Source organism: Idiotropiscis lumnitzeri, chromosome 7, assembly GCF_059441095.1.
Source record: "Idiotropiscis lumnitzeri isolate Australia: NSW breed Sydney's pygmy pipehorse chromosome 7, RoL_Ilum_1.0, whole genome shotgun sequence".
Classification (NCBI taxonomy): Eukaryota; Metazoa; Chordata; class Actinopteri; order Syngnathiformes; family Syngnathidae; genus Idiotropiscis; species Idiotropiscis lumnitzeri.
Window position 1 is genome coordinate 4,303,049 of NC_142397.1, and position 23,808 is coordinate 4,326,856.

Sequence of the window (23,808 nt, forward strand, 5' to 3'; positions counted from 1 at the left end):
TCCTACCTCCCAGCCTGGGAACGGAAGCGCTGAGCCTGGCGGAGAAAACAAGCAGACAATCAGGTAGATTGTAGAGACAGAGAGGAGAAGAGGGGAGAGGCAAAGGCAGAGCGAATGCATTGGTCAAGCCCCCCCGTCTCAGGGGGGGGGGGGGGTAGCAGAGCTTTTAGGAAAAGTCAACACACGTAACCGGCTTTGTTTGTGTGTTTGTATGAGCATTTCCTCCTCCATCAAAGAAAAGAGAAAGGATGTGAGTGTGTGTGCTGAAACATGATCTGATATTAAAGAAAGCGCGTGTACGTTGTCGAAGGCAGCGAGCAGCGAGAGGACAGGGTGGGCTCGGGGCAGGGCAGCGGGACGTCCCAAAGGGAGGAGTGGATGTTTGTGGTGTCCAGCCTCCAAATGCGGGTTCCTGTGGGTCTGCACGTATTCAAACCCGCTCCTCTGAAATGATGTCACCATTGAGAGAAGCCGATCTATGATACAATGAAACACAATCCATTCTCGGATGATACTCAACCCACGGTTGGTTCAATTGTTTCCACTGGAAATATTGTTGTCCTCATGAAACCTTGATCAACTATTCAGACACTATTTTGGGGGGTGACTGTGGAGGGTAACCCTAAGGTGGATGCCCGGGACTCTCGCCCTCTCCGTTTTTTTTTTGGTAAATATATTTTAACGCACAAGAAAAATGTGCACAGCTAAAATGTCCGCAAAATGCTCTCCATATGGTTGTGTCTGCGTACACGCATGTGCCACTCAAAACTCAAATACTGAAGATAAGAACTGAGAGGAAAACGTAGTAACCGCATGCTCTCTGCGCTGCCTCGACGAAAAAACCATTCGGGTTAAACTAGTTTTGATTGTGTTTTTTGTTCCATCAACTGTGCAGAAAAGCAGCCGCTCTGCTCACAAATCCAAATCTGACAGTCGTCCAAGTTCACTTTGGTTTGGTTTGTTTGAATAACATCTGCTAAAGCCAGGCTAAAAATCAAATGTTTGAGCATGCTTTTTTTTTTTCTCATTTCCCACCCACATTAAACTACTCAACAACTAAATCATCGCCATAAATCACCTTGTCTGCAAACAACAGCGGATCAAAAAAAAAAAAAAAAAAAGCTTCTGCCTTCAGTTCATTTGTTTCGGATGCCGATTCTCAATCCCAGGGGCGGTTCTAAGAATTAATTAATCCAGAATTAAAGCGCTATTGAGCAACAGACATTTTTAGAATTCAGGCCATTTAATATTTATGTTTTTAAGAAAAACACACAAATCTTTGAATCTTTAACAGTTAACTTTATATTTATTTTGTGGTGTTTGGCACGACTGTTACAGATACTCAGGCACCTGAAAAATATACTTTTCAAAATTAAATAATTCAATCCTTTACAATTGAATAAAGAAAGTTATGTTTCATTCTGATACTTGTTTAATTGTACGAAAACCGAAATTTCAGGAAACAGGGTAGCATATTAATGCTAATGCGGTTTTCCATGCCTGTTGTCTTAGCTGCTAATGCTAACTGGGTAGGAACTAAAAACGAAAAAACGCATATTAATATGTCTTCTAATAATGAGAGTAACGTGGGCACATTAGTTTGAGTGATCTGAAAACATTGAAAAATCTGAAAAACATGAGAGAGGCTTGAGCTCAGCTGTAGCGATTACCTTGACGAGCAGTTCAGCTGAGTCATGTAGTATTTTTTTTTCTCTTTTTGTAGATTGCTGAAAGATTTTAGGCACCAAATGAAACTTGTCCCGCTTCAAAATGGACAACAGGTCATGCAGTAATGTGGCACCTTTTTTTCTTTCCTTTTTTGAATGTGTTGCTGCTCTGTGTGTGTTAACATAGCTTTTGTACGAAGCTTTATAATTAGTCTGAAGACAACTCCAATGAGTCATGCAGGCACTGGGTCAAACTCGCCGGTGTGGCCATTTTTTTGCATCTTTATTCGAGGCCTTTTCATTGCTTTAGTTAGATTTTAAATCTTATCATTTGTATCTGTACTCCTATTTTTTTTTTTCATGTCCCATACTCTTTAAGTGTGAATATATGCCCCCGGGATGAACTGTGTTTTGTTTGTGGCTGTTTTATCGTAGTTATCCATTCTCTCAATGATTTGCATAAGTTGCAGCTAATGGCGAGCGCTACAACATGTGCTAATGCGATTGTGAACTTTCTTAAGTTACGTGCTCTATCAACTGTCCCAATTCACAGTGGGACCACGGCGATTGAATTGTAGGGGAGGGGGGGGGGTTGACAACGGAGGGTTAGGGGAGTGTGATGGCGGTGTTGTGTGTGTGGACGTGACATCTCCAGCTGGCCTGTGACATCACTGTTGCCTGGGGCAGGAAGTGAGGGAGTTGGGAGAGTTCGGGTACAGTAGGTGACATCAGAAGAATCCGTCTGGGTCGCTTCGGCTCCCCAGCTGGGTAAACTTGAGACAAAGGGTCCGGGGAATGCGCACACACACCATCAAGCCCGGCCGGGCCACGCACCATCCACCCCGCCATCCTCGCCTTTGTCTCCGTCTCGGCACCCTCTCTTATCCGCCTTCTTGTTTGTAGACACGGGCTGCCCTCTCGCACCGAGCATGCCATGTGTTTCCTCGCACCGTCTCCCTTTAGCTCACTCTCCCTTTTAAGTGTGTTTATGTTTGTGTGTGTCTGCTCCCCATCCGCTCACCCCACCAGCCCCCTCCGTGTTATACAAAGAAACACATTTACGCAAGCAAATTTTTGAGGGGATACATTGAAAGACTATTACGTAGTTTGACGACACTGCTTATATGAAGTCAAGTTGACATTGATATAGGAGAAGTAAAACGTTGAGATAAATAATATTGGAAATAATCAGTCACAGGTCATGCTTATGCAGCATTCGAGAAAAATGGGGGGTAGGATATTTTGTTCCGGTCAAAAGTAAACATGACCGTTTCCTCGATAAGCTTGGTTTCAAGCATCAGAGGGACTTTGTCGTGGATATGCTAAAAGCTAGTAGGCGTGCTCCAATAAGATTCTCGTGGTGCTTGGAAAACAATTTTTTGTATCTATTGTTCAAAAAAATGTGGCATATTGAATTGAACGATATAGAATGATGGGATTTGATATTTAATGATAAGGAATGATAATAATTCATATTGATTGATTCTGAAAGGTCCTGGTAAAAAAAAAAAAAGCGCAATGTTATGGTGTAAACTGTCGATTTATATTGAATGATATGGAATGCTATAGAAATATATGGACTGAGGTGAACGCGAATGATGTGGAAAGATGCAGGTGAAAAATGTGCAACATGATGGTGAAAATGTGAAACGATATTGTATCATGTGTTAGGGCTGTGTCGATAATTCGATATTGATATGTATCGTGATAGCAAGGTGATTGATATCAATCGAAAATGGTATTGATAAATTATCAATCCCAAAAAAAACAAAAAACGGATTAGATTCAAACTAACTTGGGCCCTTTTCCCATTTTTATTTTCAATAGTAAAAAATAATAATAATAATAATAATAATAATAATTCGATATATATCAATATCGACTGATATGACATACTTGTGTCACGATATAGTTTTCAGCCATATTGCCCAGTCCTATGATGTGGAATGATATCAAATGTTATTGATTGATATTGGATGATACAGAATGATATCGTGTGACATGGGCTTATGTTGGTGATACATGTGCAACGTGTTGGTCAAAAAATGTTTGTTTAGCATGTGGGAATTTGGGAAATGTCGAAAGTTGTTACTAAGGTGAACTGAATCATGTGAACTAGATTTTTGTGAGGGGGGAAGTGTGTGAAAAGTGTGAATCGTTGGAATGAGAACAATACAGCCCACGTGGCGTGAATTGTTGGTGGGAATCGGTCGAGAAATGTGAAAGTAGAAGCACATCAAAAAAGTGCTTTGAGCAATTCACACGATTATTAATGTTGAGTTCTGTTTTAGGTGTGTCACGGTGTAATCAAATCAAGGAATAATGACAAAACAATGACCAGAAACATTCCCACAGAAATACATCAACAAGAGTGGAATCTTTTTTTCCCTGTAAAGTGGGAGGAACAACTCAATATTTGACTGACTTTCCCTTGCCTGAAGTTGGAATGAATCTTGCCACTTATGTCCATATTGTGTATGCGCTTGAATGCATAATCAATATGGTCGTAGCAGTCTCCCCCTGTGTGCACATATACAAAAAATGTAGCATTCTGTTGGTTCTTCCCGAGAGTGAGAGCGCGTGATGGAGCGAGCTGCCACTCAAGTGCAGCGGTTGGCCCGTTGGTTTGCGCACATCTCCCTTTTTGAATGTGAAACACATGTTAACGTGTGGGTGGGAGTCATGAGAATAGAGGAGAGGGTATCCATGTCTCGATATGAAAACAGCCAGTCTGTCCATCTGCAGGAACATTTAATAGCACACCAGCAGACCTTTTTCTCATTCTTCCCACCGCTCCCTATCTTTTTGATTCTATATGTTGGCTGACCTTTGACTATATCATGAAACACGCATCCTGATTCATTGAAGCAGTTCTGCGTGACTCTGTGCTTCCGTTTACATTTTCTCAAGTGTTCGGGAGATTTTGTTGTGGTCTGATGAAATGAAAAAAATTGACCTTTTTGGGCAGAACTCCAAAAGGTTTTTTTTTGTTGTTTTTCTTCAACAGGAGCTTGCTCAAGGTGGAGGGAATGAGAAACAGTTCCAAATACCGGTCAGTGTTAGCACAAAACCGCGAAGCCTCTGATTTTAGATAAGGGTGAAAAAAGCCTACTAGAACATCTGATCTTTATTAGGCTCTAATCAGATGCACTTAATTGTGCTGACGATCGTTTGAATGTGATTGGGAAATTTGGAACGCGGCCACAATGACTGTGTAATTTTATTGTGCAACGTCATTTTGGTTCGCATCTCAAAACGTTTTTTTTTTTTTTTTTTAGTTGTGTACTACAGATTATATGTTATATTAATGGAAGTGCTCTAATAAGATTGATGTAATATTTTTTTAAAAAATGACCAGTATTAATATTTTTTTTTCATTAATTTAAAAAAAACGTAATTTTCTTGATTTTTTTAATTTTTTTTTTTATCTATGACTGATTTTTTTCAGTTTTCGCCCTGGTATGGTTTCAGTGTGGGTATGGAGGTACATTTGTAGTATCAAAGTCAAGATCACAATTCTACTACCGTATAGTGAAGCGTCCGCTGTATTACCAAACATGGTTCCCTGCCTTCAAAGTGATGAAGTCCTCAAATTTGGTCATTTTAATGACTTAAATATTTATAGGGCACTAATTGAAATAGTCAAAAAATTACAAGATATAACCTCAGGCAATTGTGGGGAGGGCGCATAAGCGAGAGACGAGGAGGTGGGCGAGAGCCAAGTGTGCGCTTGCGTTAATATGCTCTGCTGTTGTCGTTAGAGTTAATCAAGGACTTCCTGCGCCCAGGCTAGATGACCACGGGTCGACTGACGGGCAAATGTGATTGAGTGAGAAAATTGCAAATAGAAGCTCCCTCAACAATCTCCAGTCAGGTCCGTTCATGTTTTGGCTTTGACCAAAGTCAAGTCGGCCGTATGACGAGTCGGAGTGAGCTCACCTTCCGGAAGGAAGCTGTCCCAACGTGAACCTGCAAAGGTGGGGCACGTGACCCCCGCGGGCACTGCAGACTGGGGAACTGGAGGAGCTGGCGCAAGCTATGCACATCCTGGAATGTGGAAAACAATGACGCACGTATGGAGCGCTAAATCATCCGCGGGACGTTTGGCATGTCGCGCACCTACGAAAGGCGGACATCTGCACGCGTGTAATGCGAGTGTGTCATGCCATCTGTGAGCGTTTAGCATCTGTGAGCGCATGCGGCCAGTGCGGCATATACATATGGATTCTTAGGGCAGTGGATTAAAAAAAAAAAAACACACACACAATAGGAAGGAGAATTCCACAATGCAAATGTCATAAGTGGCCCTGGAGCCTTTTTCCTCTCCTTCGTTTCATTGGTTCCTCGCCATGAATGAAAGTACATGGTGGGTCCAAAGTAGCGATTTATTTTAAATGGGAAGTCAAGCACAAAATTTTCTTTACAAGAATATGTATGAAGGCCTACTCGTGAAAACATGGCATTGGGATTAATTTTGCGTAATATGCGTTAGGGGCATCAAAATCCACCTGTTTTTAGTCATGTCAGAGGGCAGCCATTTTGTCACTTCTGTTGACTGAAAATGTCGTCACAGTTGCTCAGGGCTCAGCAAATGACCTTCAGGATACTGTTTTTTTTTTTTAAACTTTTCACAAGCAGGGGAGGCGTCAATGCCCTGGAGACCCGAAAAGTGCCAACGAAACCCTTCCTTGCTTTATTTTTGTCCTTCCATCCCTCCTTTCATACATCCTTGTTTACTTCCTGTCCTTTCTTTCTTGCTTCCCTCAATCTATTAACCAGTCTTTGCTTTCATACATCCTTGTTTTTCTCCTTCTATCGTTTCATACATTGATTCATCCTTTTTTCCGTCCATGCGCCTAATTTCCTTGCTTCATTCCCTCCTCTCTTCCATTCATCCTCCCTGCTACCTGCCTACATTGTTCCCTTCCTCCGATCCTTCATTTTTCATTCCTTCTATTCTTCCTTTCTTTGATATCACCCTTTTACTTCCTGCATTTTCCCTGCCTTTTACACTCTCCTTGTTTTCTTCCATCCTTCTGACATACTGTCCTCCTCCCTTGCCTCCTATCCTTCCCTTCTCCATCCCTTGGTTTATTCATCCATTTTTTCCTTCCAGCCTCCCCTTCCTTTCTAGAGCCACCTTCTTTCATTTGTCCATCCCATCTTTTAAACTATTCTTTCCTTCCTTCCGTTTCTACAATCATTTTCCCTTCCTTCTTTCATTCTTCCTTTTTCCAGCTTTCCTTCCTTCAACCCTCTTTTCTTTCCTTCCTACTGACCTCACTTTGATCTTTTCTTTTATCCTTCCTGCCTTCCAATATACTATCCTCCCTCCGTCTATCCCTCTTATCCTTCCTTTCTCATCCCTAAATGTCTTCATCCATTTATCTGTTCTTCATTCCTTCCTTTCTTCCCTCAGTCCTTCATTTGTTCGTTCGTTTCTTCCTATGGCTTCTTTCTTTCCTTTTTCCACAAATCATCCCTTCTTTCCAGCCTTTCATATCATCTGTCCTTCCTTTCTTTCATTCTTCCTTCCTTGTATCCTTCCACCCTTTGTTCTCATCTTTCATCCTTCCTTCCTTTCATACATCCTTAATTCCTTCCATGCTTTTTACCTTCACCCATAATTCTTTCCTCCACTCCTTATTTCCTTCCATTTTGATCTTCTCTTTTCTTCTTTCCATCCCTCCTTCCTTCCTTCCTTGATTAAGTTCATTAAGTAAGAACGCAGGTATGTCTACTGTTGGGCCTCCGTGAATTTAAGATGTTGAAATCAGCTTGTGAAATACTTGCCCTCTCATGCACCTTCCCTCCCGACTGCTTCGAACTTTTTAACAGTTCTCCTTTTGCGTCATTTTTTTCATCCGTGCCCTGGGCTTTGCAATTGATAGCCCCCGCCTCCTCCCTTTTCCCCTCCGCACCCCACTGAACCCCAGCCAGCCCCAGCTGCCTGGCCAGATGTGGACGCGGAGGCAACAGGGAGGCGAAGGAACGCTGGAGGACGGGGCTAGGCCACCTCCTGCGGAAAGGCGAGAGGAAGAAGAGGAGAGGAGGAGTGAAGAGAATGGCAACAAATTGACAATGTCGATTGTTAAACGCAAAGGGAGGCGAGCGTGACTTATTTCCATACCTGGCCTTCTCATTAGAGACCACCTACCCGGACTCGCCCTCCTCTCGGAACTCCCTCGAGGGTCAGCGGGGGAAAATTTAATGTTTCACCAGCTTCACAGCACTTTTCACACTTTTAATCACTACACGAGCGCAAAATGGCCCTCTTGAAAAAAAAAAAAAAACACAAAAGACGCGGTTGTGCTCCATGGGCAGCAGGCTTGATTTATGCGCAGGGCTCACTCTCGCACCGTTCTCCCGAGGGCCCGTCTGATTAGAGATAGGGGAGCGAAACCATGCGGTCACACACCCCGCCATTTGGTTCTCATTACACACATGTAAATGCACACCGCACGCTCACACATGCTTGTGCAATGCTGAACTTGCAGGGCAACTCCTTGCTTGTGTTGTGAAAGTGTAGGGCATCGTCATGTCGGTTGGAGTGCAGATGAAAGGGTCACAATTTGTAACAATTGTGTGCAACATTGTACTCGCCTTTACGCAATGTGGATGTTCTACAGTGTTCAGTGTAACTGAAAAGTGGAACTATTTGGAATTCAAACCATCGGTGTGCGTGACCTCGGAAAATCTTGTCAGATTTCAGCTCAGCGAGCCTCTAAGGCAGGCGTGGGCAAACTACGGCCCGGGGGCCACATGCGGCCCGTTAAACGTTTTAATCCGGTCCGACGGACTTGAAAAAAATTAAATGAATAGACCTTGTTAATGTCTTCTTTTCTAAATACTGTGGTGTGTCAAAGACATATATTTTGTTGTAATGCTTTTGTTTGATTAACATTTAAAATTAAATAATTTTTTTTTCTCCGATTCGGTGAGGTTACCAAAACACTACATCCATCTGCTCCCGGTCCGGCCCCTCTGCCAAATTTTAGAATCAATCAATCAAAAAGTTTGCCCACCCCTGCTCTAAGTAATGATTCTCTATCCCAAAATAATACTTGGTTCTCCAAATATCAACATCACCTCCAACATTTGAATAAATAGCGTAGACGGCCAACGTGTTCGTCAAGAATGAGCCGAAGGTTGTATTCCTAAAAATAATTTTTTGGTATTATTGTAAATCAAAATTAAGCAGGGTTTCTTAAATGTAGTTAAAGTTAAAAAAACAGTACTTAAAAAAATAATGCATTTAAAATCTCTTGCACTTAAAGTTACAGTGTACCAAAATAAATGTTTGAAAACAAACATTTCTAAATGATTAAACCCATAAAATGCATGGAACAGTGGATGCATACTTGCAGTTTGCCGCCCGTAGTTTTGTTTTATCAATTTTTTTGTCTTTTTCTTTCCATACTCACTTCTTTGGCAGGGATCTTGGGAAATGCATGCTGGAGCATTATCAATATTTGCTCAAGAATGTTTTAGCTTCATTTATTCTAGTTTTTTTCTTGTCCCAATGCATTGTCAATTATATTTTGCAATTACTCAATTTTCGCCGGGACTGAAAATGCTCCGCCTCCGTGAGCATGTACAACTGTCCATTAAGTGTCTCAGCCCTTCTCCATAAGTGATTTTTTTTTTTTTTTTTTGTTACGTTTTTTTTTTTTTTTTTTTTTTTTTGTTTTTACCTGGGTGGCTCCATCTTTGGTGTTTTGGAACTGCACTACACTTGCCACTTTGCAAATATTATATTGCTGCATGGGAAACATGGAAGTGACCAGCAAGGCGAGCTTCGACTGACAGAACACAACCGGCTATCAGCGGCTGACATCACAATTACGATGCTCTGATTGGCTGAATCAGTACGTAAAGTATTTTTTCGTGACGCTTGGGATTTAAACTCCAAACTACACCGCAAAATGCCGGGAAATGCAGAAAATACAAAATTAAGTCAAAACCAGCAATGTAGGCTGTTTTGCTACACTTAAAACTGCACTGAATTAAAAATTGTTGCCCGTGAAATTTTATGCACAATTCAGTGATTCTTTCACATACCACTAGAGGGAGCCTGAGGGAGCCTGAGGAAGTTGAACAAATTATATTCAACTTTAGAAGTTCCGCGATATGTGATAAACACCTCAAATGTCTCATTTGTCATTTTTAACGCTCTGCCCAATAAAAGCAATAAGTGTTAATGACCTCTCTCCTCACAGTTATTCTTCAGCACACTCCCCTTTTAAAAAACGAGAGATGAATGCCGATCTTTTTAGTGCCATCAGGCCCAGTTTAGTTTTTATACCTGCTTGCAGGCTGGAGCCCCATGCTGTTTAACACCAGTGTTAATAAGAAACGACTGTAAACACTCCACCCCAGCGTGCGGCTGTTTCTCCGACCTCAGTAAGACCACGCGTGGAAGCCCGGGGGCCGCACGGTACATTTATTCCCAACAAAAAAAAAAAAAAAAAAGCCTGATTTGAAAATCTAACCTGATCTATTTGCAGCCCCTCATCCCCTGACCCAGACGCCTCAACCCCCGAGTGACATCAGCCTCCCGCAAGTGAAGCAATGGCTGGAAGCACGTCACAGCCCCTCGAGAGGTCGCCCGGACGAAACTGTAGCGCTGATAGGTAAACCAGATGGATGGACGCACATGCCACATACACACAGCACACATGGAGAAAGAAGTAAAGCAGATAGCCCCTTGAGAGGAGTTCAAGCGATTATTAAATTAACTTTTTCACTGCTTGTAATTCAGCAACATTTCTAAAAAGAATTGTATTTATTGCTTATGGGTGAGGAAGTGTGTGTACGAATGTGTGAATCTTTCAAACCTGCCCTCTTACTCTTAATTTCAATGGAATTCATTTCAGAGAGATCGTAAATAAGTCCCATCTGTATATTGCAATGTTATTTTGGAACTGCTTTAATCTTTTTTATGAATGGTTTATGACCAACGAGGGTGTAAATAACATAGCGTCCCTCGAGTGTGGAGCTCGTGGAACCCAAGCGGGTCACTTTGGTTCACTGATGACCGGTAATATCTCCTCATGGGCTTACCGTAAGGATTGGCAAAGCTCAACGGAGAGAAAAAAATCTCACTGGGGAACTTCCTGGGGCCAAATCAAAGCTCACTAGGGGCCCTAAGGTTTGTTGGGGCCCAATCTATAATTTGTGGGGGCCAGAAAAACTAACATGGAACCATCAATGGTCACCAGGGTCTGGCATAGCTCACATGGGGGCTCAGGGAACCCAGAGCGGGTCTGAACAAAACTTACTGGGGAAACTTTCTGGGGCCAATCAAAGCTCACTGGGGTCCCTAAAGTTTGGAACCTGTAATACCAAACGTAGACATGAAATCTGTTCACGGGCTGGCAAAGCTTATCTGGGGGCTCAGGGAAACTGAGCAGTGGTGAACAAACCTCACTGAGGAACTTCCTGGGGCCAATCTAAAAGTTTGCAATTCTAACATGGGGCCACACGGGCTGCTCAAGTCAACCACAAAGCCCTCGTCTCTTCTAATCAACCCAACAGGAGACTAGTGAATCATTCTGATGGACAGCAAGAGTCCCCAGAGGACATTTTTATATGTACTTTGAGGGTCCCTAATGGTACGTTTACAACATAGTAAAAGTTATTGTTGTTTGAGGGCACCATGTATGCTGCAGCCCCCAACCACGTCCACCCCAATATCCAAACGATATTTAAACTGAATGAATAAACTTCAACTCAGAGCTCTGAAAGCGATTGACATTCCCTGAAACCCACAATGGGAGCACTAAAGGTGCCTGGGTGGAGGGGGGGGGGGGAGCGCACTGAAGCCCACCAGAGGCCAGTAAAGAAGACCAAGAGAGGCATGGTGGCTCGTAGGGGGTTGTCCTAGAAGCTGTGTTGTACATCAGGGATGCAGAGGAGACAGATCACACTCTGCTGAGCGGCTGTTGATGTCTGACAGGAAGTGCTGCACAGTGTTCAATGAGGGCGCTTGTTGCATGTGTGTGTGTGCGTGTGTGTGTGTGTGGGCATGACGGCGAGTCACGGCTGTACAGTCAGCAGGAAGTGACCCAAAACACAAATTGCACATGTAGATGGAAATGTCATTGTGTAGTCAGCTACGTACATACCGTACGGTAGATCTGCTTTGTCGGCAAAATGACATCATTCTTATGTATGAAGTAACAAAGGAGTGTACGTGAGCTCGTAAGAATATTTGAAATACTTCGGCGCAGGTGCTAAATTTAGCCTCCCCTTGACTTTCCCTCACTCCCCCTCCACCTCCTGACGCTTCTATTCTGAAACAATGGACCCCCCCTAGGTCCCTCCCCCCATCTCATACTCACACACACACACACACACTGCATGGTCTCGGTGAAGGTGTGCGTGAGTATCCATGTGGCCTCTGGAGTGCCATAAGGAAGAGCACAATGTTTCAGGGCTCCTGTAGTTGCTTTGCAAATGTCGTTTCTATGGCGAGAGCGACACAGGAAGTGACCCCCGTGGGGGGGCTTAGCGGGCACGGGTCTCAGCGGAGAAATTCTCCAATGGCTGACTTTGTGGGCCCAAGTTGGCGGTCACCTTAAACGGGATATATTATGTCAAAGTGACTCTTTAATGGACGCAGCAATAGATGGTAATTGTTGTCACATTATTCCATATCAGAAGAGCTCATTTGCATAATAACTGAGATGATTAGCAAAGGGTGGGTGAAGAGCAAGGACCACATCTAAGTGATGACCAGAATCTGCTGTTGTTACTTTGCTGTTTGAAACAGCATCATGCAAAAACATCCGTATCCGCCCACAGGTGCGATGACCCTGTTATCATGGGAAAGCCAAAAGGTAAGCAGAGCTGCATTTCGTATTGATGGTTGCACAGATTAGAGATTATGCTCATAATATGCGCCACACAATTCTGCTCTGTGAAATTGGCAATGGAGCACCGATGCGGTGCGTGGTACAGTGGTATCTCGACGTTTGAGTGCCCAAAATTATGTCCCGAGTTTGGATAATGATGGGTAGGTTGTGTCAAGAATGGCATCTGGTGCAAAAACATCGGCAAACATATCATTGTGGGTGACTCGTTGAAGTGACCTTTGACCGAGGGAAGTTCGTCTTCATTCTTCATCTGCACTAGGTCTAAATAACCCAACATTGGCTTGGTCCCCTTTGGACCCGGCGTTGGGCTAGGTGTTTCACCCATTTTGGGTTACTTTTAACACAGCAGTTTTAATAGGGTGTAAATCCAGCAGTTCCTGGGTCACGATGACCCTCGCTTGCATTACAACCGGTTGATTTGAGCAAGACAAGAATTAGAGATTGAGGATTTTGACCAAAAGCATTTAACAGAAATGCGAACAAATAGGATCGTACGTCTCCTTTTAGCTGCAATCTGAATCCCCCGGAGGCGTCGCGCCTATCTGTCCGTCTGGCCTCTTGCCCCTCCCCGGGCACGTCGGTCGACGGGGTAGCGCACAAACAAGCGCTGACAGGGTGAGCCGAGGTTCTTCCTGTTTTGGCCAATAGCTGCGGCCTTGACACACGTGTCACCTCGGTAAAAAACAAGACGTCGGTTATCGTCGTCATTTGTGAGGAAGTGTCATGGCAGCTCATTAGTTCCTCCTCTTTTGCCTTCACTTCCTCCTTCGCCGTTACGCACGCAACACAAATTCGTGGCACTGTGTGGAATCAAAGAGCTGTAGCGCTGGAGCTGTTGTCTATGGCTATTTATTTATTTATTTGTATTTTTTTTTAACCCTACTGAGTGAGTCTCAGAGTGAGCAAGTTTTTCCATAGATACCCCTGGAGCGCAATTCTATGTGAGCGGTTTGATCCCTGTGTCAGTGATCTTGTGATCTATTTTCAGGAACACATTGCGGTGGCTGACGTCAACTGTCAAATTAGTGCAATTTTTTGTGCTCAGTTCGCCACAGTTTATCCAACAAATGTCGATAAATGTCACTGCCAGACAAACTGTTTTTTTTTTTGTTTTGTTTTTTGTGCTTGCTGACAATATTCTTGAAAAATCTTATACATGTTTGGTGCAAGACCCATATTGATTTGGAAACACATCTGATATCATTAGTCAGATAAGTGGACTAATCTCAAGAGAACAGAATATTATTTATAGAGCGTTTTAATAACAACAAAGTGTTGTACATAATACAGATCAAACATGAGATGTTTGAATATGACCTCATTTAGAAAATAATAGGACAACAAAGTTAAAATCAATAAAAGCAAATAAGGCACTAAAACACGAGCAGTGTTGGAAGCCGAGGAATAAAAATGTCTTTTAAGGCGGCTGTAAAAATGGATCATGAGGGTGCTTGTCTAATGCGGACCAGGAGGTCCTTCCAAGCTTCCACTTGGGCTTCGGTACCCCCAGAAGCAGCTGAGGTAGTTTTATTTTTACTGGCTTTTATTGAAGATTAGATAGGGGCGGGCTGAAGAAATCAAGCTGGTCACTCAGCGTGTCAGCTGTGCCAAGCGCTGCCTGATTTGAGTGACTCGCTCTGGTGAACCCTGACAGGAGAAAGTTGCTTCTTCTTTTTAGGAAATCTGTATTATTTTTAATCACACACTCAAAAAAGTGTGGCGTCAAAATAAACCTCCTGGTCTTTGACTTGTTGAATCATCTATGAGTGGAGCCTAGCGTTCATAGCAAACATGGTGAAGCAGCAATGGGCTGTTATGCTGCACACAAATGGAATCAGCTGCCAACAGAAGTGAAGTTAACCCAAAGTGTCAACGCTTTTCAATCCAGGTTAAAAACGAGGCTTTTTTTCCCCCCATATTTATAATCAGGGGTGCACTTTAGTGGTGCGCCGGTGCGTATCAGCTCTGCAAATCCAATAATATGCTCCAGTTCAAGTTTGTTACTATGCTTTTGTGCACTAGAATATTTTTTGGGGACCCAGAGTGCAGCTAAACGGATACCCTGGTAACCCATTTCTTGGGCCAGGATGTGTTTGGTCCCTTTTGGACCCAGAGGTAAATTAGCCATTTCACCCAATTGGGGGTAATTTTAACCCGGCAATTTTAAAAGAGTATGAATATTCAATATCTGTTTGGAAATGGACTAGGTAGAGCAGGAGTCGTAGTAGTAGAAGTAGACCAGTAGTCTGTAAGTGATATTTATAAACAGTTGGGTTGCACATCATTAGTTTTTAATGAACACATCAGCAGACAGCTCGCAGATAAAGATTCCCTTCCGCTCAACTCTCGCCCCCAGCATCTTTTCCTAACCAGCCGCTTCCTTTCTGTTGGTGTTCCGCTCTCACTGCACAAATCTGTGCGCAACCGTGTGTGCGGGTGTGTGTGCGGGTGTGTGTCCGTGACCATCTTTTATGTGGCAGCATTCCAGTAAGAGTGAGCCAGCAAGGGGTCTCCATCTCACATCCCTCTTCAATCAAACACAAACACTCGCGTCCGGCCAGCCTGGCCCACGCTATCTTTCTCCTGCCTCCTTGTGCCAGATGCACACACCCTGTTAGTCTTTTGCCCCCCCCCCCTCCCCTCGCCACCCCACTCTTCCTCCCTCCTCCAATCCCATCAGGGCTCCTCTACTTGCTTTTTTTTTTTCCTCTTCCCACTCCTCTCTCCTGCCACAATGGTTCAGCACCCCTGTGCATCACATTGTCTCCTGGCTCTTCATCTGTCCCCACTTCCTGTGTCCTCCTCCTTGTGCCCCCCACCCCCCTCCTCCTTCCTAATCGCTGCCAAAAAAAAAACCCAACTCCAAACCCCGGTCACTCTCACTCTCCTTGCGACGACGTGACTTTCGGCACGGAAAGTCGGCCCGCTGCCAATAAACTGGGGCAGAGTGGGTCAAAATGCTCACTCTTGTCCATGTACTCACTGGACTGGGGTAGGATAGCGTAACACTTTTATGGACTGCACAATTTGTGATTCTCAAACTTTATAGAGGTATGTGCTAAAAATAGTAACATATCCCACAATCCCACACCATCGTCCATTTTGGATGGCAACACCATCTTTTGCTTGCGAATGCGTACGCTGGTCATTTGGACTACTTTTCCTCGACTACAAGTTTTTAGTGATTTTTTTAAAAAAAAAAATTTGAATTTGTTTTGATAATTGTTTTGTACATTGGCCTTTTTATGTATCCGAGTTCTTTGTTTGCCTTTTAGTTCTCACCAATTGGCTTCCCTGCATTTGGGTCCTTCACCTCAACCTCCAAGAAAAACTGTAAAACTGGAGAAAAAAGAAAAAATAAATCAGCACAATATTTTTTATTTTGTGGAGCTCATATTCAATTTAAACATAAATATATTATGCTGATCACTTTGATATTTTCACAAATTGAAGTTGGTTAGAGTGGGAACGTGCATGTGAATTTTGATGGCAATTAATCACCGTTTCAGGTGCAAACAGAACATGACAAACCAAGCCCGGAAAAAATATTCTACTGCCTGACATAGCTTGTCGGATATTAAGTTGTCTCCTCCCAATTTGTTACAACAATGTACAGGGGGTGCATTTTAGTGCTGACATCATTTTTACTTCCATCCCTATTATATAAGTGCAAAACAAGTGTCCACAGCACACATCTGCACAATTTGCCCAAATGTTACTTGTTTTCCACTTCATCGCGTCCTCTTGATAGCAGTCAGAATATTTAGAGCAGATGGGGGCATCGCGCTCATGACTCAGCACAGAAACACTTCACAGTGAGATCGTGGGAAAGCCAGAGGAGTACAAGAGGGGGGAGACTGCAGCTGGTACAGGAAATGGATGATATGATGCCAGTGGAGGGCACACACACACACACACAAACACACACAGTGGTGCTTTGAGGTCTGGGTGTGAGTTATCAAAAGGGAGGACATAGAGCTCCAGCTCTGTCTTTGTGTTTATTCGCGATCCAAACAGCAGAGCATCCACTGAGGCTAATGGGCTCCTAATCTACACATGGATTACACAATCGCCATTAGTATTATTAGTATTATGAAAGCCCACAAGTGCTTAGTTCCATATGTGCAATGACTCTGCCTTTCCAAAAGAAAGGCCTGGGTCTGGAAATGGGAAGAAAAATATTTCTCTCACAAGACCAGATAAATCTAATCATTTGAAGTTCACTACTTGAAGATCTAAAACACTGATGTGCAAAGTCATGTTTCTTGCACTAACGTAGCCATTTTTAACCCAAATCTCAAAATGTCCTCTTAATTTATGTTACACCACGTGGAAAGTGCTTTGTTACAGCTCCAGTAGTTGTGAAATGCGCTGTTTAAATAAAGTTGCATTGTATGGTATTGGTGAATGGAAAATGGCACATGCCATGCAGGGGCTTGTCTTTCCATTACAGTCCATCTGGCTCCTTCTCCTTCCGGGGCCTATATATATATATATATTTATATATATATATATATATATACATATATATATATATATATATATATATATATATATATATATATATATATATATATATATATATATATATATATACAACTTTAATCGATTTATTTTGTAATGCTCAGGAACCAAAGATTTAAAAAATATGTAAATATTGTGACCTTATTTACATAAAATTATGTTTTATCTCATATTATAACTTCATTGTCATAAAACCTCCATAATACTTATTAGTGAGATTCCAACTTTGAAATTAAAATATAAAATCTTAAAACATGCACTTTTTTCAATAGCCAATGAACAATATGATCTACATAAGTTGTATAACATCATAATTTATTGCTCTGATATTGTCAGGTGTATACAGCACTTTTTTTTAAGCCAACCACTTGAATAGTATTCCAATAATAAAAACACAAGGGATGTGCAACAACATCCCGTAATGAGTTCGTTTTGGTTTTCTTGAAGTGCGTCTCCCTTCTCGCTTCCAGTATCTGCTTGTGACTAATTGATGATTTCCTAAAACCAAAGTCTGTTTGTCAACGTGCGGGCTTCTGAATGCACCCAATTACGGGAAAGAGACTTTGCGAGCTGAGCTTGTGCTCTGTTGCACTTGTATGCAGGGGTGGCAAAAGCTGGCAAGTGTTCAGGAAGGTAATGACTCTTATTGAAGAAAGTAAATCAACTGTTTGTAATATTAATTTATGCATAACATGAAAAAACAAGAAATTAAGTCTAATAAATTTGAAATTGTTTATTGTAAAACAGATTAATTTGCTGCTTTCGTTTGTAAAAAAAAAAATATGAAAAAAGATCATTGCAATAGTATGAAATCGCAATCTCCAAATTCAAGACAACAAAATCGCAGTTAGAACAAAGAAATTTTCAGCATAATTTTAATCATTTTTTTATGATTATTATTCGTATTATAATTGTTGTTATTATGAGAACCTGATGTGCTCGAAGAAAAAACCGGGGCAGATTTGGAATAAGCGTTAAAAAAAAAATCTGCAAAATTTTATTTGCATCTCTGATTTAAGAAAAATTGTAAAAATCCGTGAACCACTGTTCACTGTTTTCAAAATAAAACAAAGAAGCAAAACAACGTGAGTACAGCAACAAAGTATTTATACTCCCCGTTTGGTCATACAGCAGGAGGGCGAGTGTGTGAAGTGAGTGAGTCCAAAGACACATGATAGGTGGACTGCAGGTGCCTGCATGTTGGTCAACGTGCGGGCAGGAAGTTGCAACTGGCACACACACAAGTAGTGGCCACAGTATACGCCCACGCTATTCGTAACGGTGCCCCCTCGGCTCATGAAGCAATACTTCCTCTCTGTTCGTGTCTTACTGTTTGACGACGTACCCACTAAAAGTCTGATGTCACCATCGCCTGATCACACACACCTACGCTCGACCCGTGACACTTCATCTCTTCTCGTAAAAATAAGTTTGCAGTCTGACTTCCACTGAAAAAGGTTTGTCATTTTTGACAGCCGTTATGACCTCCCCCGAAGGAGGTTACTGGAAATGCTCATGAGAGTTTGTTGGTTGTGACACCAGGATTTAATATCACTTTCAGAACCAAGTATGCTTACAGTGACAAACTTTCCGTTTTTTTTTTTTCTTTGTGCATTGGGGTTAGTTTCAGGGTTGAGTTTGGGTTGTCAAAACTGAGACGAACTGAGACGGCGAATGTCGCGCTTTTAGGACATGACAGTCAAACTTTTAATTGGCGGGCCACAATGGGTTCTAAAATTTGACACAGGGGCTGGACCAGGAGCAGATGGACGGAGTGTTTTGGTCACCTCACTTCATCTGAGAAAAAAAAAATACATTTAATTTTAAATGAAAGTGAACAAAATCATTACAACAATATACGTATATGTCTTGGAAAAATCACAGTATTTAGAAATGTGGCCCCCGGGCCGTAGTTTGCCCACCCATGGCCTAGTGTCAGGTTAGTCGTTAGATTTTCTGGTTTGATTTGGCTTAGTTAGGCAATGGCTTAAGACTGAACCAGTACATAGGAAACATGAATATGATGAAATCAAGCACAACCACAGTTTACATTGCTCATGGGTGATGTCAGCGGACAGTCTTCTATCCTCCCACATTGCTTTGTTGTCGGCCACATAACGGGAGTGCATTTTTATGTCCGTTATGTTCAGTTAGTGGTTAGGTTAGATGTATGGTTATGGTCGGTTAAAGTAGGATAGGGTCAAGGGTTTGGGTAGATTGGGGAAGGTTCAATAGGATAGTCATTATTATGGTTAGGAGTCCGTGTTGGGTTTAGGGTTCTGTTGGCTGCTTAGGATTTCTGATAAGAAGTTCAGGTTAAAGATCAAGGTCAGCTGTTGGATTTAGGATCAAAATCAGAAAGCCCTTTATTGTCATTGTACTCAATGTGCGACGAGATTAGATTATATGTTAAAATACCCAACGTTTTGGGCCAGTGGGTTGGATTTTCATTTTTGGAACGGACACTGGACTCAGGGTGTTGTGCTGAGCATTTGGATACCCAACATGGGGAGTTTTGGGCCGGTTGGGGTTAGGGATGCCCAGGCCTAGGATTTACCCCTTTTTATGGTTAGGAGTCCAGATTAGGTTAAGGATTGGTTTGGGTTAGGAAGTGGCAGTTATTGTGATGGTCCAACTGGACCATTTCTGACAGTTGGAGGCTAATCTAATCTAGTCTAACCCTAATTTAATCTAAACATCACACAAGACTGAAACCCATTTTAAACCAGTCTAAGACCCAGCCCAAGCCTGACCCAACTTCGCCTAACTCGTAACCCAAACCCTTACCTTGACCCTCACACTAACACCCTAACCTCAACCCGTACTCTAACCCATCGCCGAACACGAAGGATCGGATTTATTGAGATCCCAAAAGGCCTGACCGTTCAAACTGTTGAGATCTGTGTGCCGGCTTTCACCTGCTTGTGCAATTTGTCTCAGGTTTGCCAACTCAAACCATAACTCAACCATGAAACTAATCCAAAGGCACAAGAAAAAAAAATTACTTTACATTGCATTGCCAATCATGGGAGCTGTCAATCAAGCAGATAAATTGCATGATCAAATGTTAACTTTGAAGTTAACTAATTACACTGACACATGACTTTAGTCCATGTCTACCAAACGTCTTCATTGCGTTATACCTGCTGTGTTTTTTCAAGCTCGTCGAAAGCCCTTTCGGCCGTAAAGAGCGCAGTGTCACCAAGGGAGCCGCTTTTTTGCAAGCGAGAGGAAAGGGGAAGCGTTCCACATGTGGGTGAGGAACTCGTTCTCATGCGCATTTTCTTTGTTTTCAGCTGCAGCCCGGCCCCACCTTGTAAAAGGAGGACGGGGCGCAAGGGAGCGCTCTGGACGCTGGCGGAGATGGGAGCGGTAGCTGGGAAGCGACTGAACTGGATTGAACCGAACTGGGCACACTTGAGCTCCCCGCCAGATGTTTTCCATTGAGTTGTAGGGAGTGTAGGCAGGGTGGAAGAGACGCCTTGGACATGCCAGGACACACAAGACGGAAAGGTCATGACGACGGCTTCCTTTCCCCCTCGCGCTCGAACAACATGAACCATAGACACTTCTTTCACGTTCATGCAAAAATGGAACATGAAGAAAACATGTAACAGTTTCAATTCTATGATTTTTATGAGCACATCACCTAATGGAATGTTTATGCCAGATCTACCCTAAGGCAATAATTCTCAAACTGAGGTTCCCGAACCTCCAGGGGCCCGTGAGCTGTAACTTTGGGGCTGCAAGTAAATTACAATTTTTTTTTTTTTCATTTTTTGAGGGAGACCAGTGCACTTGAAAAACACATGGATAACATTAATAATAATAGTTTCAGCTTTAAAAGTATCATTTGTACTGTATTAATTGTTACATTAACGTATGATGTAACGCCTTGAGAAATTAACCTCATCTCATCTTTATGCATGTACTGACAAGACCCAAAAAAAAAAAAGGTGTGGCAACATGGCTTCACTAAAGAAGAACTTTAAATAAAAACATTCATAAGTGGGCGAGGAAGTCATCAAAGTATCCTTTTCAGGGATCGCCAGTCTTTGGAGAATGTGCCAGACTGGAAACTCTGAAAGGTTGTGAACTCTTGCAGACGCTGCGCAGAAGCTCCTCTTTAAATGTGGTCACTGCGAGCACTAATTGACATGATGAAGTGATGTGAAGTTTCCCTCTGTTTTATGGCAGATTATTATTATTATCGATTCCTTATGTTCTTTTTGCTTCAGAAGTATTGTGAATGACTGGAACTCGGGCCAAGGAAAGAAATATTACATAATTGCCGCACATCTGAACAAAAAATTTTTTTTTTCTTAATTTCTTTGAAATTGATGGATTCCTAATGACATAATTCAAGTACAGTGCTGAACAGATCTTCTAGACCAGCACCTAGACTTTAGGTCCTAGAGGAAGGTTTATGCCACAGTTGTACTAAATGAACAATTTTCAACTAGCTTTTATTTTTTTAGTTTCTGAAGTTGGTTTATACACTAGTAATTATAAGATCTTAAACAAAATGATAGTTTTAAAGATACTGTAAATTGAATTAAGAGATTTGCTTCTATATACTGTACATTAAACATGATTGATGACAACTGCTGAAAACGTGCTACGACTGACAACAATGTACTTCTAAATTATGGCGTTATAGCATTAAACTTTTTTTCTGGATTTGAATATCTAGTGCACCGTTATCCACATCAGTGGCTAACCAGAACAATTGAGATTTACTTAGTTACGTATGATTACTGGGCCCATTTCTACCACTACAGCGTCCAGTTAGCTGGCTAGCTAGCTAGCTATGCCTACCACCTGAAAATGTAAGTTCACTCGGACCTTGAGGACTCGGACTTGACTTTAAGGGCCAATTTAAATGAAAACTCATAAATGTAAGTAATTTATTTGTGTTTTATAGTAGTGATGGTTTTATTGGATGTTCTATACTTTGCTAAAATGACGTGATCTGAGTTGTGGGTTGAAATGAAGAAGCTAGCTAGTGCAGTAATGTTGCTTCTGAATGCCATGAAAATTAGATTTTTATCGAATAATACTAAAGATTTCATTAGATATTTGTAGGTTCTTGTAATTAGCCGTGTTTTAAAAGATGTTGCTTAACGCTCGCTGGCTCGCGGTCGGGGCTAATAGCATCAAGGCTATGCTTCTTCTGAACGGTTGGGCATTCGTGTTTCATTGTGTGAACAATAATGTCATGTAGTTATTATTAGGAAGTAATGTCACGTCTGCTTACAACGCAACCGGCGGAATTGTCGAGAGCCTTGCCCGTTACAGAATAAGAGCTGCTCTGATCTATTTAAGTACTGTTTATGTAGCATGTGGGTATCCGTGAAGGTTTGGTACTGATTCAAAAGGTTGTTTGTCCCTGGCGGAGGTGTGCACCTTACTTTCTAATTTCAGTCTCTCTCGCTCTCACTCTTTGTCTCATACACACACACGCACGCACACACACGAGCACTTCCTAATGGCTTCCTCTCAGCGCTGACAGCTGACCAAGTTGAAATGACTCGGCAGTCTACACCTTTGCCCTTCTCATGTCCCATCATCCACTCGACATGCATTCTTCCACTACACTGATTCGATCTACGGTGTCGATTTTACTTGATGTTGTTACTGGTGTGTTAAAAGGATGAAAGCACACACGGGGAATATGTCACTACTCTGACTCGGACCAACAATCACACCCTCTCGCATTCCCTCCTGTCCGCATTTGATCGCATGTCCTACAGGAGAAAACATACTTGTTTGATGAACACACACACACAGGTTCGTAAAAAAAAAACTGGAAAAGCGAAGTGTTGAGACACTTCGTCGCCTCTTGACATTAGGGGGCAGGCGTAAGGCTGGCTGACACCAGACACCCTTTTGACACTTGACATTTAATGTGTAGCCTCTCAAATTTAGAGGTGCTGGCAAGTGGAGCTACACCTACCCCAGACATCATATTAGGGACACCCACTTGTGGGAAGTAATGAAGTACAAATACCCTTTTGGAGGTGTCTTTACTTTACTGGAATTCTCTTTTTCTGATTTCTGTCCTTTGTAATCCTCATTTTGGCATGATTTTTTTTTTTTTTTTTTTTTTAAGTTTTCAAACGTATCACATCACGGAAAAATATAATGTAAATAAATAAATAGAGTGGTATTACTTATGAGAGATGCAGGAACGTTTGAAGTCTTAAATATACCTGATGGGATTTTTTTAGAAAGAGAAAAGCCAAAAGTTTCAGAAACTTTATGTGGAAATGCAGCTTTTTGTTGGTCCATTTTTTTGCCAGTTAGTGGACTGCTATAGATTTTTTTTGGGGGGGGGGGTAAATTTATGCAAGGAAACTATGTGAATTGACCAAATAAAATGACATCTAATTATGATAATTAACCAGTGCTTTAATGTAAAGTAAACAAATCAACTGAGTTACATAATTGCAGTCCAATGTTAAAATGAAAAATGTAAATAAAGATAATGCAAGTTAATGGAAAATGAGTAGCAGGTGTCCTGCGTCTCTGATTAACGTGCATTATACTATATCTGCAAGCAGTGACCTGGTCGGGATCCGCTACATCAACCTATCCAATTGGAAGTCTTAGTTCCAGGAACTCCAAGTATCAAGAACCCAAAGTTCCGTTCCATTAATGTCATAAAAATGTGCGACTAAATTCATGCATCCGCACCTTTTTCCAGATCCTCCCCAAAGATGTAATGGTTTCTTCCTTGG

The 23,808-nt window shown here is 42.1% G+C and overlaps 1 long non-coding RNA gene across 1 annotated transcript; it reads left to right on the top strand.

Annotated features, from left to right (window-relative positions):
* Positions 1-391: 391 nt before the first annotated feature.
* Positions 392-21,327, top strand: LOC148333159 (uncharacterized). The gene is made up of 4 exons (XR_015844303.1): positions 392-525; positions 9,983-10,104; positions 10,175-10,300; positions 20,365-21,327. It is a non-coding gene; the product is annotated as an uncharacterized LOC148333159 (long non-coding RNA).
* Positions 21,328-23,808: the final 2,481 nt, after the last annotated feature.